Source organism: Castor canadensis, chromosome 9, assembly GCF_047511655.1.
Source record: "Castor canadensis chromosome 9, mCasCan1.hap1v2, whole genome shotgun sequence".
Lineage (NCBI taxonomy): Eukaryota > Metazoa > Chordata > Mammalia > Rodentia > Castoridae > Castor > Castor canadensis.
The window spans coordinates 4,376,974-4,394,102 of NC_133394.1; the positions used below are offsets into that span (position 1 = coordinate 4,376,974).

General features: G+C 36.5%; 1 pseudogene; it reads left to right on the forward strand.

Moving 5' to 3' along the window:
• LOC109679220 (small ribosomal subunit protein eS1-like) overlaps positions 1-16,252 on the forward strand; it is a 67,398-nt pseudogene extending 51,146 nt beyond the window's left edge.
• The last annotated feature ends 877 nt before the right edge of the window (positions 16,253-17,129 follow it).

Below are 17,129 nucleotides of genomic sequence, written 5' to 3' on the forward strand. Positions count from 1 at the left end.
AAGTGATTTGTGAAGCAAAATCTCATATATTTTGAATTTTAGAGTTGCAATTCAAGAAACACAAATTAGCCAGGCACTGGTGACTCACATCTATAATCTTAGCTACTCAGGAAGCAGAGATCTGGAAAATCACAGTTTGAAGCCAGACCCTGCAAATAGTTCATGAGACCCTATCTCGAAAAAAGCCATCACACAAAAGGGATGTGGAGTGGCTCGAGGTGTAGACCCTAAGTTCAAGCCCTAGTACTGCAAAAAAAAAAAAAAAGGGACACAGATTGCAGAAGAAACCCGAACCTGCTCTTAGAGGTTTTGAAGGGCTTTGAGAACCTTTTTAAGAGTAAAAGAAAAAGTTTAAGTGAGTTACATAAGTTTTTTGTCAAGAATTATGATTGGAAGACAAATTTAATTCTAGAATTCATTACTGCAGCATACACTTGCTCTGATCCTATAATTTTTGAGGAGAGTTTAGTTTATTCAGCCCTTGAAATTTTCTTTCTCACACATACCTTTATTTTGGTACATCAGCAAGTCCACAACTCAAGGAGTCTGCGTCACACAGTAGAGTCAGTGTTGGGGTCCAGAGTTGACCACCCCTCAGAGGAACAAAAAGACACTCACGATAATGTAAGCCACAAAGCGAGGTTTATTTCTAGCCAGCTGGGGTCCGGGTATCCACCCGATGCAGTGAGTTTCAACACTGACCCCGAATACAAAATTCAGGCTGCTTTTATATTTTTTTAGACATTAGTCACAGTTACACAGCAATTTTTATGGCCCCTGGGGTCACATATTTCTGATATCTCCCACATCCTGGTGGTGGGGACAGATTACTTGAAGATTATTTATCAGGAACTTGGTAAACACCAGGTGTCTCAACTCATTGACTCACATAGCGTTTTAGCAAGATTAACCAGGAACAGTCCCTGTTCCCAGAAACCGTCCCACCTCCCTTTGTTCCAGTAAGTGGTGGCTTGGGTCATGTTAGCCATGGCCGGTTTCAGGCTGAGTGGGCTGCAAGCCTCAAAGGTACCCTAACGTTTGTACCCTAACATCAGTATTGTCAACTTTCTTGTGCAAATTCAAAAATTTCTAGAACAAGAAGTAGAGATCACAATAACTGAAGTAACAATGTTATGAAGTATTGTTTTAGTCACATTTTTTAAGCTAACATGTCTTTACTGCCTTAAGATTATTTTGTTATTATTTGATTCATTGGGATTTTATGGCAAGACAACAAGATTGGGAGTTACAGGACCAAGTGGCAAGTTCTGGCCCTGAAATGGTATAATTATCAATAGGCACACAGTCATGTGACTTCTTCAGCTTTGCTTACATCTGATAGAATTTAAAGTAGAGGATGATGAAGGAGATTGTATGCACATTTGGTTCCAATAAAAACAATTCAATTATTTCAAAAGAAGTAAATTTTCAGTTAAGGTTAAGGTTTTAAAACATATAAAACACTGGCTAAATATCTAGTGTGTGTGTATAAAATTTGCTAGGAAACTGAATTGCTTACCTTTATGAGTATTTTATAGCTTATTTATGCACTAATTTTGAAAAGGAACAGAAAAGGAAGTAAGACATATAATTTTGGTTATTTCCGTGAATAAAAGGCAAAATTTACAGTGAATGATTACTTACATTGGTAAAATATATGATTTAAAATATAAATTTTTTATTGAATGCTATTATGAAATGGTGAAATTTACTGACTTCATTATCTTGTGATTTATTGGAACAATAAAAAAAGTATCATGTTTAATGGAAGATAAAAGAAAAGGAAGCATAAAACAGAAAGAATAAAAATAAATCCATACATTTTGGTTTAGGAATCGCTGAACTGAATCTTTCTGCCATTTAATTACATCTTTCAAAGGAGCATAACCTCTTAATCACTGTGAGCTTCTCCTTTATCCCCATAATTGGCATCCGAGCCTATAGCATTCATGTTACACTTTTCATGTGAGGAAGCACGGCCGACTGCAGAATTAGAGTCTTTTCAGAAGTAAAGCTTCTGCTCTTTAGTTGGTGATTAGGAACCACTTTGAATATCCCATCAAATATCACCTTTTGATGGGGTTAATATGTGTGTTCATGCTTTCTCTATTTTTTGTGGAATTTCTTGGCCTTATATTTATTGTATACACTGTGTTTGTGCAGTGTATATTGTTTAAGGAGAAAATTTGCAAGTCAGTGAAGAGGGCAGCTCTGATGACAGGGAAATTGCATTCTATTTAAATGACATATTCAAATTAGGTTAAAAGCTCCTTTGAAAAGGATTTGTTTGCAATAGAAAAACTGTGTAGAACTTGCAAACAGATCATGATGGGGGCAGAAGGAAGAAAAGGTGCACTGCAGGAAACTACCTCAGTAAGAATCCTGCAAGCTCTGGTCTAGTTTAGCATCCAGAGAAAGACATGAACTCGAAGATTTTACATGAGATATAGAGCTGGTAGGTTACAATGAGAATAAAATTCAACATCCAAAATACTGAAGCTTCTGGAATTGTCTAAAACCTCCCCACAACTGGACAGAAGCAAAGAAGGTACTCAGGTGTGATTCCTAGTAATAAAACAACAGATAATAATAAAGGGGGTCGAAGGAGATCAACTGAGTCCTAGGACTTCTCAGAAATGCAGTTGTTGTAACATAAACAGCTCTTTATCTTAGAAATAAACAGTGTGCTCTATAAGTTAAATTTAACTTGTATCTACTTAGGTATACTCAGTTGAACTTTTCCAGTTTTCTACCTTCGTTTCCTTATATATAAAAGGAGAATAGTACATGTGTATGCAGTAAACTTTCATGTATGCGAAGAGTAAGTGAGATGATACCTATGAAGTGCTTAACAATTCTTGTAGCATGAATAACATTTGATGTCATCATTATCAAGCTAACTTCTGGGTCAACTACAAGCTTAACAATATGCCAAGAGTGTTGGGTATTGAAACAGCTGGGTGAAATCTCATTTTACTTGCCAAAATTAAATGCACATAACTACAAATATTTGATTGCTTTGGCCTGTTCACAATTTGTAGAATGAGTAGCTAATTCATTCCAGAAGTGTAGTCACCATACTTTTACTTTAAATTTTTCTAGAAGAATACTGTATAATTGACTATATCTTCATTTAATAAGTTAAAACATATTAACCGAGGCTAAGACTCATTTGAATTTGTTCCTTTCTGCTTCTCTGGAAGAGGATCCACCATATTAACCAGATGGATGGCTTCCTTCCAAGATTTTTGCTATACATTTGCATTTAACATGTAGGGGGGTTCTTCACATAAAAATTATCATACTCCTTCAACCATTCTGCTTCCTTTATTGCTTGAAATATTTCTTTATTTGTACATACACATCTACCTCTCTTGAAGTTACTCCAAAATTCTTAGCTCACAATATACCTTTGCTGTGTAGACTAATGTAATGACATTTTACTTTTTTTTCTTCATGTGTGGTCCTGGGACTTGAACTCAGAACCTTGGACTTGCCAGGCAGTTGCTCTACAACTTGAGTGTCAACTCCAGGCTATTTTATTTGATGACTTTCTGATGCTTAAATTGTTCCGTCCAGTCCAAAAGTTAGTCCAAAAATGCCTCTGAAATCATGTTTGGTTTTGTAGACTCAGTCTTTGAGATATCCTGCTACTTACTCCTTGAGTATCTCTTGACAAACTGTGATAGGACCTGGGAATGGATCAAGAAAGGTCATGACCCTTAGGAATCCGTATGATAAAGAATTCTGGTCTCTGGGCATAAAACTTTCTGTGTTCCTCTGACGTCTGCAGCATTGTCCATGTTTATCTGGGTTCTATTTGCCTTGGAGCCACTCAAGCCAAAAACCAAGAAGGAGTTAACTTTTCATGTTTCCTCACCTTGCTCAGAGTCATTAGCACTGTGCCTTTGTACTTTCTTCTGAATGCACCTTGACTGTCCACCTCTTCATTGATTCAGCGTGTTGATGGAGGTATCCAGTGCTTTTTTCTGTAGGTTCACTTCTTCCAGCTGTGAACAGGAGCTATGATGGGTCCACTGACTTTATTTGTGATGTCCACAATTCAAATACACTTAGGGTGCTATATGTGGGAGAAACTTACGACCTTTCCCGGCAGCATCCTGTGGTGCCCAATGCACATAAACACATAGTACATGCTTCCTGCTGTATGACCTACCTCACGTGTGTAGAGGGGGGCAGACCTGGGGAAAATCCTCAACAGTCCCTGGCACTTGCACTTGTCTAATCTTTTTCTTCCTTTCTAAACCAAAGCCCTGAGAAAAAGTGGCTTTTCATTCTACTCTCTCCAGTTTCCCTTTTGCCTCTCTCTTTTTGTCTTTTCCAGATTGTTACTGTCTGTAACAAGACCAGTTTTTCTTTTATCTGCCTCAGGTCTTAACATTAACAGCAACTCAGAACCACCTGGCTGCCATCAGTGGAAGTTGTTTATTCTTCACACTACAGCAGAACTTGGAACAGACACTAGAAACCCCTAACTCACGAAGGGGAGAAAAGGAAGAATGTGATTTCTTTCTCTCAACAAACTCTTGATAGATAATTTTATTCTAATACTTCAGAAGCAATTATTACCTTCATGCTTGAAGTTTGTGTCATTTTCTACTTTTTACCAAAATGATGGAAGCTTTCAATGAGTTAGGGTGATGTGGCCAGAAGAAAAAAGAAAAAATATATATAGTTTTCCAAAGCAGTATTGACTCTTACCACCATTCTCTTAATATTTTAAGAAAATATTTTTATTTTATAATAAACACTCTAGACTAAATATCCTAACAAATGCCTTCTGAATGTATGTGATAGTTTCTTTAAGGTAGACAAATGAGTGACAGAATTGTATTGGAAATGCATTTTTAAATTTTATGAATAAAGCAAAATCCTCCCTAAGAGACTGAGCTCTTCTACAGTCCACTGAGTAAAACTGGAGAGTATCATTTTCCTTGCCTCTTTACAACATTCAATATCAGTAAATTTAAAAAAAAACAAAAGAACCCATTATATTAACATATTTTATCTCATTGGTAGGTTTTCTGTCAAATTTTTGTTTACAAGTAGTAAGCATTACCACTACTCAGCTGAACTAGAGGAATTCTATCACTTAAGTAGCATCAAAAAAAGGGACTTCTTCAAATGTGGGGGGACCAGGGCTGCAGCTGCAGCTCCATGCCTCGGCATCCTCCGCATTTCCCCGAGTTCGATCTGGCCCTGGTGTGGGCTTTGTCCTCCGGCTAGATCTCATCCTGGTCATTTGACAGCACTAGCAATTTCACTTCTTGTGCTTGATACAACATTGTTCAGAGGCAAAACTGTTAAGAGTAAATGCAGAAAGAAGTTTCCAGGAGCCACTCCCGGCCCTCAATGATGTTTCAACAAACAATGGGAAAAATACACTAATGCCTGAACTTGTCACTGGCAAGTAGTTAGTTTATACTTTACAGACACAGGTCTGCTTTCTTTCTATGCAAAAGAAGCAAACTGTCTTGTTCAGGAGTGACTAGCCTCTCTGGAGATGCATGGCCACAAGGAAGACACGGAAAGCTGGACTATGGAAGGACTCCAGGGACAGTTGGTGAATGCTGTCTTGCCATGCAACAATTTTGTTTTTGCATGAAATTAGTCTTCTATTTTAAAGACATCTTGAACAAAGAATAAAAAATATTAAAATGGAAATGTATTTAGTGAGTGTATAAAGAGAACTGAACATAACTTAGGAGAGAGTCCATGAAACTTTCTGACACAGAAATTAAATTTAAAAACTGTTATGTTTTACAAATAGGGCTGTGCACTTAGCAGTACATTTTCTGACCACATTCTCTATAAGGCAGTCACTGAAACAAATATTGATTGCAATAAGATAGGAAAATCAGAATATCAACATTTACTTGCCAATTTCTGGTAACAAAATGGATCATTCAGTAGTTTTTCTTTTCACCACTGAGAACAGACTAGAAGGCAAGTCAAATAATTTCACTCATCATTAGGAGAGATAGTAAATACATATTCGAGTACGTGTATTGTGAACTGAGTGGTGATAAGTACGGATATGAGGGGGTCGAGGTTAGGTACTTATATTTCATATATGATGGTTGGTTAAAGCCCCCACTGAGAGATGAAGGTTGAGCAGAGATCTGGAGGGAGTGACAGAATGAGTCACAAGAAAAACAATCAAGTGACACTTTCTAGATAAGATTTTTAAAAAGGAGAATACCACAATGTTAGAAGTATTCACTTTGGAAATGTTATTTTTACTTTTCCTTAACATTTTTAAGTAAAAATCCAGTTGTAAGAGCATGAAATAACATATAAAACCTCACTACTTATTGGAACTCCAGCTACACTCCTACTGCATTTCCCCAGGATATTGCAGCAATGGAAAAATAATGGATACATCTGGATATACATTTTTATTAAACGCAATTTCTGTCTATATTATGATCACTACCACTAGCTTGTCTTAGGGCCATCTTCAGATTTGCTGCAAACTGTACCATTTTCAATGACAGCTTGTGAACGTTAAATTCTGGAGATACAGGTAAAAATGTGTCAGGGCTTATAAAACATTCTCTAAGGAAAGACATAGTATGTCTGTCATAATTGAGTCACTAGAAACAGAGATCTTACAACAGGCAGAGATAATTATCCAAGTTCTAGTATAATATCTTAGATGTAACTCCTCATATGATTACATTTCCTTTGAATAATTCATAAGGTCAGTTCAATAAGATAATTTGTATTAAGCTTTTATAATATGATATGTGCCGAATCAATGTTGCCACTTTCACTGTGATGTCTTTCATTCTGTTTCACTCTCACCACTTATTTTAAATCACTTTGTTTCCCTTGTAGACTGGGATGCTAAGAATAAGGTTTCCAGAAGTATGCTTATCAACCAGAATTAAAATTTCTTCTAACAATGCCAAGACATAGAAGGTGCAAAGGGCTGGGTTTATTCATACTCTTCTACTCTTGGAACAACATTCTCACAAGTCCAAATGAATTTTCTGTTATTTAAGAAGCACTCTTGATTCCCGTTTTTCTTCTCAAGTATTTCCACCTGCATAGACTTTAACTCTAGTGTGCCTGAGTGAGGTGAATGTGTATTTTTGCCCCGTGGGATATGCATATTTGTGTGTGTGTGTATGTGTGTGTGTATGTGTACATGTATGGCAGTAGCGTTTACAGTTATTCCAATTAAATGTTGCTGTAGATGGTGTAGCAAAGATTCTGACTCTATGCTTTGATGTTTGCAGCAGCTTCTCTAGTCCTCTCTCCACCAATTTACAGTGTAAATTGGTAAAAAGTCATGTGTTCTTTCCATCGTTACTGCTGATGGGAGTTCCAGACCATGCAAGCTCCTCCTGTACATGCTAGTGCTCACTTTTCTGACTACCACAAAAACTCAAAGCTAGGCTCCTTATTTTATCATTTCATCATATTCTTGGGTGAGCTTGTGAGCCACCCTGGTATACCCAGAATGCATTGTTAGTATGCCATCATCTGTGTTCACATTGCACTAGATAGTGGTCAAAACACGTCTCCTTCTGTCTCTTACTTATTCTACTCAGAAAAAAGATTTTTTAAATACATACCCAGCATTGCATAAGTCTTTCTACATTGAGGTTTTTGCATCTAACCAGTATACAGTATTCTACAGTGTGCAGTAAAATTGATCACATTTCTTTTTTTCTGAATCATTGCTGGTGGACACTGGGTTATAACTGATTCTTAACTACTACAAAGAATATTGGATAAATATTTATATGTTCCTTCCAAAAATCTCAATAATGCTCTCTGAAATGTACATCCAGGACTGATGGTGACTGTTTACATCTTTTGAGAGTTTTTCTGTTTTGGTCTCTTGTTTGCATGTGTTAAATATGACATCTTACTTCACTATGTTCATATATCTTCTCCCAGGCTTACTCCTCTATTACCCTTAGCTCTGTACATCTTCTGTGCCAAAGTCTTCATTTTAATGTAAATAAAGTCACACTTTCCTTTCTGTTCAAACTAAATGGGTCTTTTAAAAGAGGTACTTCACCAAGCTTAGTTAATTAAGATATTCTCAAATTTTTTCCCATTTGGAGTCCATATTTTTGCTTAGAAAAGGTTAAGGAGCTAGGTTTGTTTGTGTTCCGAATGATGATCCTAATTTACTAAGATCCTTCATGAACATAAACCATTTTCAATGATCTTGATAACTTCATTATTTGATAACTTCATTATCATATATATCAGGTTACCATGGGTCAGTTATTTTTCTACTCTTAAGTCTTTGCTCTGTAATCTGCGGTTCCACACTGCTTACTAATACTTACTAGAATGTATTTTTTTTAACAATATACTTTCTCCTTTGAGAAACAAATACTAGGAATCTAAATCATTAATATATATTAAATATTTCCTCTTGCTTCAGAATATTTCTCGTATCATGGTGGTTGTAAATATGTACATATGGTCAAGAGTTGTAAAATTTCCATCATGATGACGCCAGTTATTTCCTAAGACCCTAGAGCTCTTACTGATATTTTGAGTAGGATATTTTATTCTGCAATACAAGAAAATCCCCATGCAATCAATGTACCAAAAAAATTGGATGACTGGATGTTTGTTTTTATCAATCTCATCCACAAATCATGATGAGATAAAAAAATTCATGCTTATTATTGCAGGAAGAAGGGAACATGTAGAGATGGGAATGTCTCTGGAGAAATGCTAAGTAACTCAAGAGACCATTCTCCCTATCCTCTTTCCATGAACTTGATGAAATATAGGTAACATGAAGTTGAATGGTCTTTGAGTGATTACTATCTTTCCTTTTGGAAGCCCTGCCCAAGCAGTTGTTCTTGTAAAATTTAAAGTCTGAGCCAACAAAGATCTGCAGGTAATATTTATTGCAGGTAGCAGATTCCTGAAAGACCAGTAGCCTGAAAGTCTGGCCTGCCTGCCAAGATTGGTCAAGCAATTTCATTAACTGGTGATAACACAATACTGAGTTATATGCACTTTACACCCTGCACCTGTTTACTGTATTTTTGTATCTGATAATACTTTCTACATGTTTATTTTGTGCAGAAAATTCTTCCTGTATGTGTGCAAATATTACACAATCTCTGAATCATTTGAGGAGCCTTCAATAAACAAAGGCTTCTTCTATTCCATTCCATTTTTAATTATCTTACATCAGCCAATGTTATCTGAAATAATAGCAGTGAGGTCAAATATCCATGGGCTCTTTTATCTTAAAGTGGATATATCTAAAATTTTCCATTATGTATGATATTTGCTGAATATTTTGTGAACTTGGTCATCCTTAATCTATGACCATTCTTTTCTCTTCCAAGCTTTCTCTTTTCTTCTCCATAAAGGATGTGGGAAATTACGAAGTTTTTTCTGTCTATTACTATCTTCACATTTAAACCCTAAAGCCCTCTCTAATAAGAGATTTTTGGACATCATATCTCTAAATTTTGATAACCAATGAATTTTGTTTCCAAAATATCAAAATTTAAGAAAAATTTTAATTGTAGCAATCAAGCAAAGAGACAGTGTAGGGAACTGGATGAGAAAATCAGCTGTATTTTTCACTACCTTAGTGACCACAGGTAAATTCAAGATGCCTTAGGGCGTACGGATGCACACTGCAAATTTTGTTAAATACATAGCGACTTTTTCTACAAGTCAAGACAATGTAGTACTCTTCACGAAGTCAGTCAAATCACTTGCCACCTCCTTGTGATTACTCATTTATCTGTGACTCATTGCATATATAAAAATTTAATAAAATCCCTTGATAAAGAACATGTCTGAAGTCTTAAAGTCTATTTTTAACTATAAATGCTTATATGGATGTACTTTTAAATGGCCTAACTAGCAGCTTTTATGAATGTCAACTGCAAATGTTCTTGTAAATGTCGATTTCTGAGGTTCATAAAAATAGATTTTGAAATGTTCTTGCAAATATCCCTGTGACTAGTGCTCAGTGATCAGGAGAGTGCAAATGTTTGAACTGCACTTCATTAGGTTTTATCAAATCTTAAATAGGTACAAGCCCTGCTGAGAAAGAAGACCAGTGATTTACGTGGCAAAGAATTTTATATATGACTGTGTGGTTTGTGTTTTCACTCTCCCTGGGAGAAGACATTATTGTGCAATAAATAAAACAAGATAAATATAATAGTATACAATAAATGTAGGTAAATCTGAAGAAGAGACCTGCACACAGAGATCTGGGAGGAAAATGTAGGTGTTGGGTTGAATAGTCAAGGATGTAAAGAATCAGTGAATAGATGAAAGGACAGAATAAATGCACATAATTTTCACAAATTCACACTGCATCAATCCCAGAACATCTTAAAGGCTTAGTAAGTGTTTTTAATCTCTTTCATTTTAGTAATGATATTTTAATTGATACTGATGTTGGAGGAGACAGACATCTCTCTCTTCCTTTCTCTGTTATTTATATGCATAAACATAGATAATCATTTGTTGATATCATTCCATATCAAACATTTGATAAAATCTTAGCTTCATATTCTTCATGTGACTTTTTTATATTCAAATTTAATAGAACCATAACAAAAATATTTAACAACTCCACTTGTGTCAACCCATATTAAGTTAAGCCTTTCATGCTGATTCTGACAGATATCCTTCCGGATTGACTTGTGTTGCTCTGCTTGCCCTCTGATGTGTTTTTCAGATTCATAATGAGTGAGATCTTGACCAATAGAAGACGAGGGATAGCAGAAACAGCACACCTGACTGCTCCTTCAACTGTTCGTCTCTACTTAACACAATGTGTGGCAGTAACAAGACAGAGGGGTTCAAAATTTTCACAAAAACTCAATTTAAGGAATGCTGTTACCACTACCTTTTAAGGAATAATATTTTGTAGCTTATAAATGTTGCAAACACTTAAAAGAAAAGAAAAGCAATGATAGTGAGGGGTGGTGAGTTTGCTCTACACGTCCTGGCACTGCCCTTTACAGCTCATGTTTTAATGTAATGAAATAACACACAGCCTTAATACTGTGATAGGGAAGCTTTTAAGTAGACCTTTCAGACAAAGTAACAAAGTTAACAAGGTCACTTCATCGTCACCAAAGTTTCTAAACTATGGAATCATTAATTGCTTTGGAGGATTTAAAAATAAAGTGATTTATTTTGCTTTCCAGTTTCCTATCTGTTTGTAGTTCAGTTATTAGAAGGTGTGAGCATATTGTTCTCTAATCAAATTTTTTTCAAGCCATCTCTATTAAGAAGTCAGTAAAACAAAGTATTGAAATGCAGATAGCATTGATTTGCTGCAAGTTACTGCAAGGTAAGAGGAAATGGTTATGCTCTGGTGAATCAATATAATCCACATCAAAGTGCATTGTCTCTTTGAGTGCCAGGAAATATTCAGCAATCTCCATTATAAAAGTGGCCATTGTGACCACCTTAAGCTGCCTGTCCTTAAATTCTGAAATTTATATCCCTTGTTCCTCAAAGGAAGCAAGATATGCAAACTATCTCAGAACCTAAATTTAGTTTTCCCCAGATTAGTCTCAGTGCTTATGGATCTGAGAATGTGAATTTAATTTCATCGTAAAGATGAAACAGCCTTCAAAACACTGATGTCTTTATATTACTGTGATCCCAAAGCTTTTACCTTTGTAATTCTGGCTATTGTAAAGTCATGACTTTATCAAGTATTGAGGCAGAAGCAGGTGTAATCAGTCTTGATCAAACTGTGTTCTGGATGATTCTTATGTCAGGATTGGTCAGGAGAGGCCTTGTTACAATAAGAAGAAAATCATCACTGCTTGGTAGGTTTGACTTTTGTCACAAAATGTATATCCATCACCTCTGTCTTTCCCAGAATCCAAGGTGTCTGAAGCAGAGAGTGGCTCAGAGCAAAGGAGAAGATATTGCATGGAGGCAGAGATACCAAGTTTTATCCTGTTTTTAGTTCCCCTTTGTGTATTTGCAGGCCCAAGTGAAGAGTCAGAGCTTTTAGCAGAAGCAGTTCTAAACACCTGTTACACAATGGCAGTAGGAAGATGGGGATCTTTGAGTCACCAGTGTACTAAATATCAACCAATCCCAACTCCCTACCTCCAGTCTTCTGCAATGTGAGGTAAGCAATTGTTTAAAACTACTTTAGTTGTGCACACCAAAGTCTGCAGATGTTTGCCCAAGAATGCCCAACTCTCTGTAACTCTCTGAACCATAAATTCACTGTATTTTCCTAGCTGGCAGCATGAGGGATATTCCTCAAATGACAGTAAAAGCAGCTCAATGTGTTATTCGTTTGCCTCTCTCTTCTTTAAACATTTTCCTTTCACAGTGATTCTCACTTTGAGTCAACCACGTGGATCTTGTGAAGCCACCTACTAATACCTACTAATACATTTTCTTTTGGTTGCTGTGGAGATAAGGCTGTGCCCTGCTGCAAAGTTTCTCCATATTGTACAAATCAGTAGCATTTAAGCTGTGCTTGGACATTTTATAAAATGGCAGTGTGCTCTATTTTGAGTGCAAAGATGCACTGCACATCTTGTCTGCAGGTAAATAGTCACCATCTTTCTAACACACATCATGGATAAAGCTGATAAATAACTTGCTTTTGCAAATAAAAGATGACCACCCATGAACTTAGTGAATTAAATTAAAAACACAAGGACAGGTGGGTTTATCAGAAGCATATCAGAAAAATCAAGCCCATGAGCTTATCAAACACCCAGAGCAAGGAATGATGTGACCCCCTTATCAAGATCATATGAAAGGAATTGCACCAATACTGGGGTGCAGCAACACCCAGCCACCCACTCATCACACCAGCAGGTGGGTAGTGGTGCATGCCTCATGGACTCACAGACTGTGAGCTTCCAGCTCTGTCCCCAGGGCTCCATCTTGGCTCCATCTCCCTGCCTGATGTGACTCACTGGAAGGAATCCCTGTCCATATCAATGCAGTAAGCTGGAAGTACTCTGGGCCTATCTTGGAATAGCTCTGAGGTTTTCTGTTGTTGTTGTTGTAGTTTGTTTGTTTGTTTTTCCATATGGGGGTTTGAACTCAGGACCTACACCTTAAGTCACTCCCCCAGCCTTTTTCTGTGGTGAGTTTTATCGAGATAGGGTCTCAGGAACTATTTGTCCAGCCTGGCTTTGAAACTTGATACTCTTCATCATTGCCTTCTGAGTAGCCAGGATTACAGGCTTGAGCCACCAGAGTCAGGCTTAGCTCTGTGTGTTGAGCTGAACTCAAATTAGGAAGCTGAGGCAAGAGGATGGTGAGTTGAGGCCATCCTGGGCTCCATAGCGAGACTCTGTCTCAAAAACTCCACAAACAGAAAAACAAAACCAAAAAACTCTAGAAAAGGCTTTTTAAAATTGCATTTGTTGTCCTTTTACTTACTTGAAAGAGTACTCAAAGTGAGAACATTTTCTCCCAGTCTCAGACTGGTTTTTCATTGTTATCCTTGTGACCTGTGAGGAACAAAGGTATTTATATTTACATTTGATGACTGTCATTCACCATATAAATTTGAAAAAATTTTCAAAAATTTTCTTTAATATTTTGAGATTTTCTTTTACTTTGTTTCTTTCCCCACCTTTTACTTTGAGGTAGGGTCTCATTGTGCAGATAGCTAGTCAGGTTGGCCTTGAATACCTGGAGATCCACCTCTTTCTCCCAAATGCTGGAATTGTAAGTGTGTACCGCCATGTCAGGTTATGTTTTGTGCTCCTTTTGCCCACCTTAAGCTCACAAAATTTTATTTATGTTTTCTTCTAGAAATATACTTTGGAGTTTTATATTTTAAATATATTCTTTAAAATAATTTCCTTTTTGCATCATATAAACGTTAATATAAGGAGCAAGATACCATTTTTAAAGGTTTTGCCTCTTTTGCTATTCTTTCATAGGTAAAAAACATGATGGAATGGCTAGGTGGATATGAGGAGTCACCATGACCCAGAACCACTGCCTGCCCTGTGAAGTGTAAGAACAGTGACATAGGGTCCATCCTGCTTTTCTCCTTCATGTGAAGATACACGGAAACAGAGGCTGTTCAACCAGAGGCTGTTCATCTCACAGCCACAGAGTCCTTTCAAACAGCAAAATGCCACCTCTCAAATGCATAATTATACCCAATCAGCATTACTTTTACATTTTCCCACTAATTTACAGAAAAAGTATACCTCCAACTTTTGAAGGTCAGCCTTAGACACTCCAATTAAAATATTGTAAAGTTTTTCCTTTGTTAAGCGACTTCCCCATTAAGCTCTTTATTTATTCTGAAGAAGTGAATACACTTATTTTATATTTTGTGTATAATTTTATTTGTGGCAATGTAAATGCAGTATATGTGTTGTTTTAGGTTTTTGCATTATTCTTTCCTTATCTTTTTGAAAGTGTAGCCCTCCAGTGGTGGTCAGGTCTTGTCCTTTCACACTGACCTGGTCCTTTCAGATGGAACTCTGGAGGATGTGAAGAGAACAGTGCAAGTAACCTATTTAAGAAAAGTTTCTCCAAAATTCCCTAGCGATGTACTTACTGTGTTTAAGACAGTTGACTTGTCTCTGTCTTATTTGTGGGACAAATGTCACATATGTATCTGTAAATCCACACATCAGCAGAATTATATATACTCTGTCATTACTCATCCAGTTCTTCTAATTTCCTTGACAGATCACACTGGTTTTGGGGTTTTTCCACTCATTTAAGTGCATTTACATTTATTTTTTCACAATTTCTAGACATGTATCTATACATCTAAGACAAAGATAGATGGAAGTAAAGTAAATGGCTAAGATATATGTCATATAGATCTGAAATGATTTCCATAATAGCATTTTATACTCAAAATAATCTTTAAAACTTTTCTAGGGACTTAGAGGAAATGCTGGAAATATTTTGAAATGTGTTTGCTGAATGGAAAACTTAATAGATTAGCCAAAACAGTGTTCAGTACATATGCACTTGAATATTAGCAATAAAATAACTAGAAATCACCAAGTTATCACATTGAGTTGATAAAGACTGCAGCTCTGGGCCTTGTGTGGGAGCTTACTCCTATAATTCTAGCTACTCAGGAGGCAGAGTTCAGGAAGATCACAGTTCCAGACCAGCCCAGGCAAAAAGTTTGCAGGACCCCATCTCAATCAATGGCTGAATGTAATGGTGCACGCCTGCCATCCCAACTATGCAGGGGAAGCACAAGTAAGATTGTGTCCATGCTGCCCTGGTTATTTTAAAAAGAACCAACACTAAAATGGCTGGGGTGGGACTCCAGTGGTGAAGCTTCTATGTAGCAAGCACAAAGCCCTGAATTCAGTACCCAGTATTGACAAAAACAGAAATAAAATGGGTTTCTGATTATTTCGGGCAAATGAACTAGCCTCTTGTTCTCAATTGACTATTCTATATAAGTAAGGTGGTAGCTTTTGGTTCTCTGAGCAGCACCATGGCAACAGCAAAAACAAGTGCCTTACAAAAGGCTGCAAGAAGGGAGCCAAGAAGAAAATGGTTGACCAATTTTCTAAGAAAGATTGGTAGGATGTGAGAGCACCAGCCATTTCCAAAATAAGGAACCTGGAAAGACACCCATTATGAGGACTCAAGGAGCCAAAATTGATCTGATGGTCCCAAGGGGCGTGTGCTTGAAGTGAGCCTTGTTGAGCTGCAGAATGATGAAGTAACATTTAGAAAATTCAAGCTAATTACTGATGATTTTCAGGGCAAAACCTGTTTGACAAACTTCCATGAAATGGGTCCTACATATGAAAAAATGTGTTCCGTGGTCAAAAAATGGCAGACCATGATTGAAGTTCAAGTTGGTGTTAAGATTACCAATGGTTATTTTCTTCTTCTGTTCTGCTATTTTTACTAAAAAACACAACAATGAGATATGCAAAACCTCCTAGACTGGACACCAGCAAGTCCAGTAATTCCAGAAGAAGATGGTGGAAATGATGACCTGAGAATGCAAATGAATGATTTGAAAGAACTGGTTAATAAATTGATTCCAGACAGCACAGGGAAAGGGATAGAAAGGACTTACCAGTCTATTTTTCCACTTTGTGAGTCTATTAGATAAGTAAAAGTGCTGAAGAAGCCCAAGTTTGAGTTGGGAAAACTCACGGAGCTTCATGGAGAAGGTAGTAGTTTTGGAAAAGCTGCAGGTGAGTACATAGGTGCTAAAGCCAAATGAGCTGATGAATATGGACCCTCAGTCCAAGAATCTGTCTAAAATTCAGGTTTTTAATAGTGGCAATAAAAGAATCCTATTTGTGGAAAAAAGTGGGATAGTAATGAGATGAAACTCACTGGACTGCTGTGATCGTAAATAATTTGCCTATTGAACACTCTAACTAGTATCTGACACATATTAAGGGCTAATTGAATGTTGGCTATTATTTTGATTATAAATTTCACATGTCCTGGAAAAGCAGTAAAAAGCTGTATGTCTTCTTTAGTTAGTACTTATTAACATCACATAGAAGACTGTATGGTCATATTTCATTAGCTCGAAGCATGTTACTTTGCAAATTCCATTTAAAAAAAACCCAAAATTGAAATGCTAGTTCCTAAAATCTTTGCTCAAAAATCAATGACTATTTCTATATATCTGGGTATCTATCTATCTATCTATCTATCTATCTATCTATCTATCTGTTATCTATCCATACCTATCCTCATTATGTCTATCATCTATCATCTATTTGTCTATGTATCTATCATCTATCCATCTATTATCCATCTATCACCTATCTCTCTATCCCTCTACCTATTTCCTATCATCTTTATTACCTATCTATCTAGCATCTATCATCCACACTCTATTTCTCTGTCTTCCAAGTCAGTGTTTCTAAACCATTATCTGACTACAACCACCTGCAGCAAAATCCTCTGGTGGTCAGTTACATGTTGGAAAATCTGAGTTCATAATATTTTCCCACTTGCTTTATGTTTCTTATACAAATGGTTATAATTCAAATTTTGGAATACTGATCTATCATTACTTTACAAATGTTCATTCACCTCAGTTGATATATACCCTATTTAAGAATAAATGACTGTTCCAATAATCATGATCAAATCTCAAAGCACACCATAACCACACTATA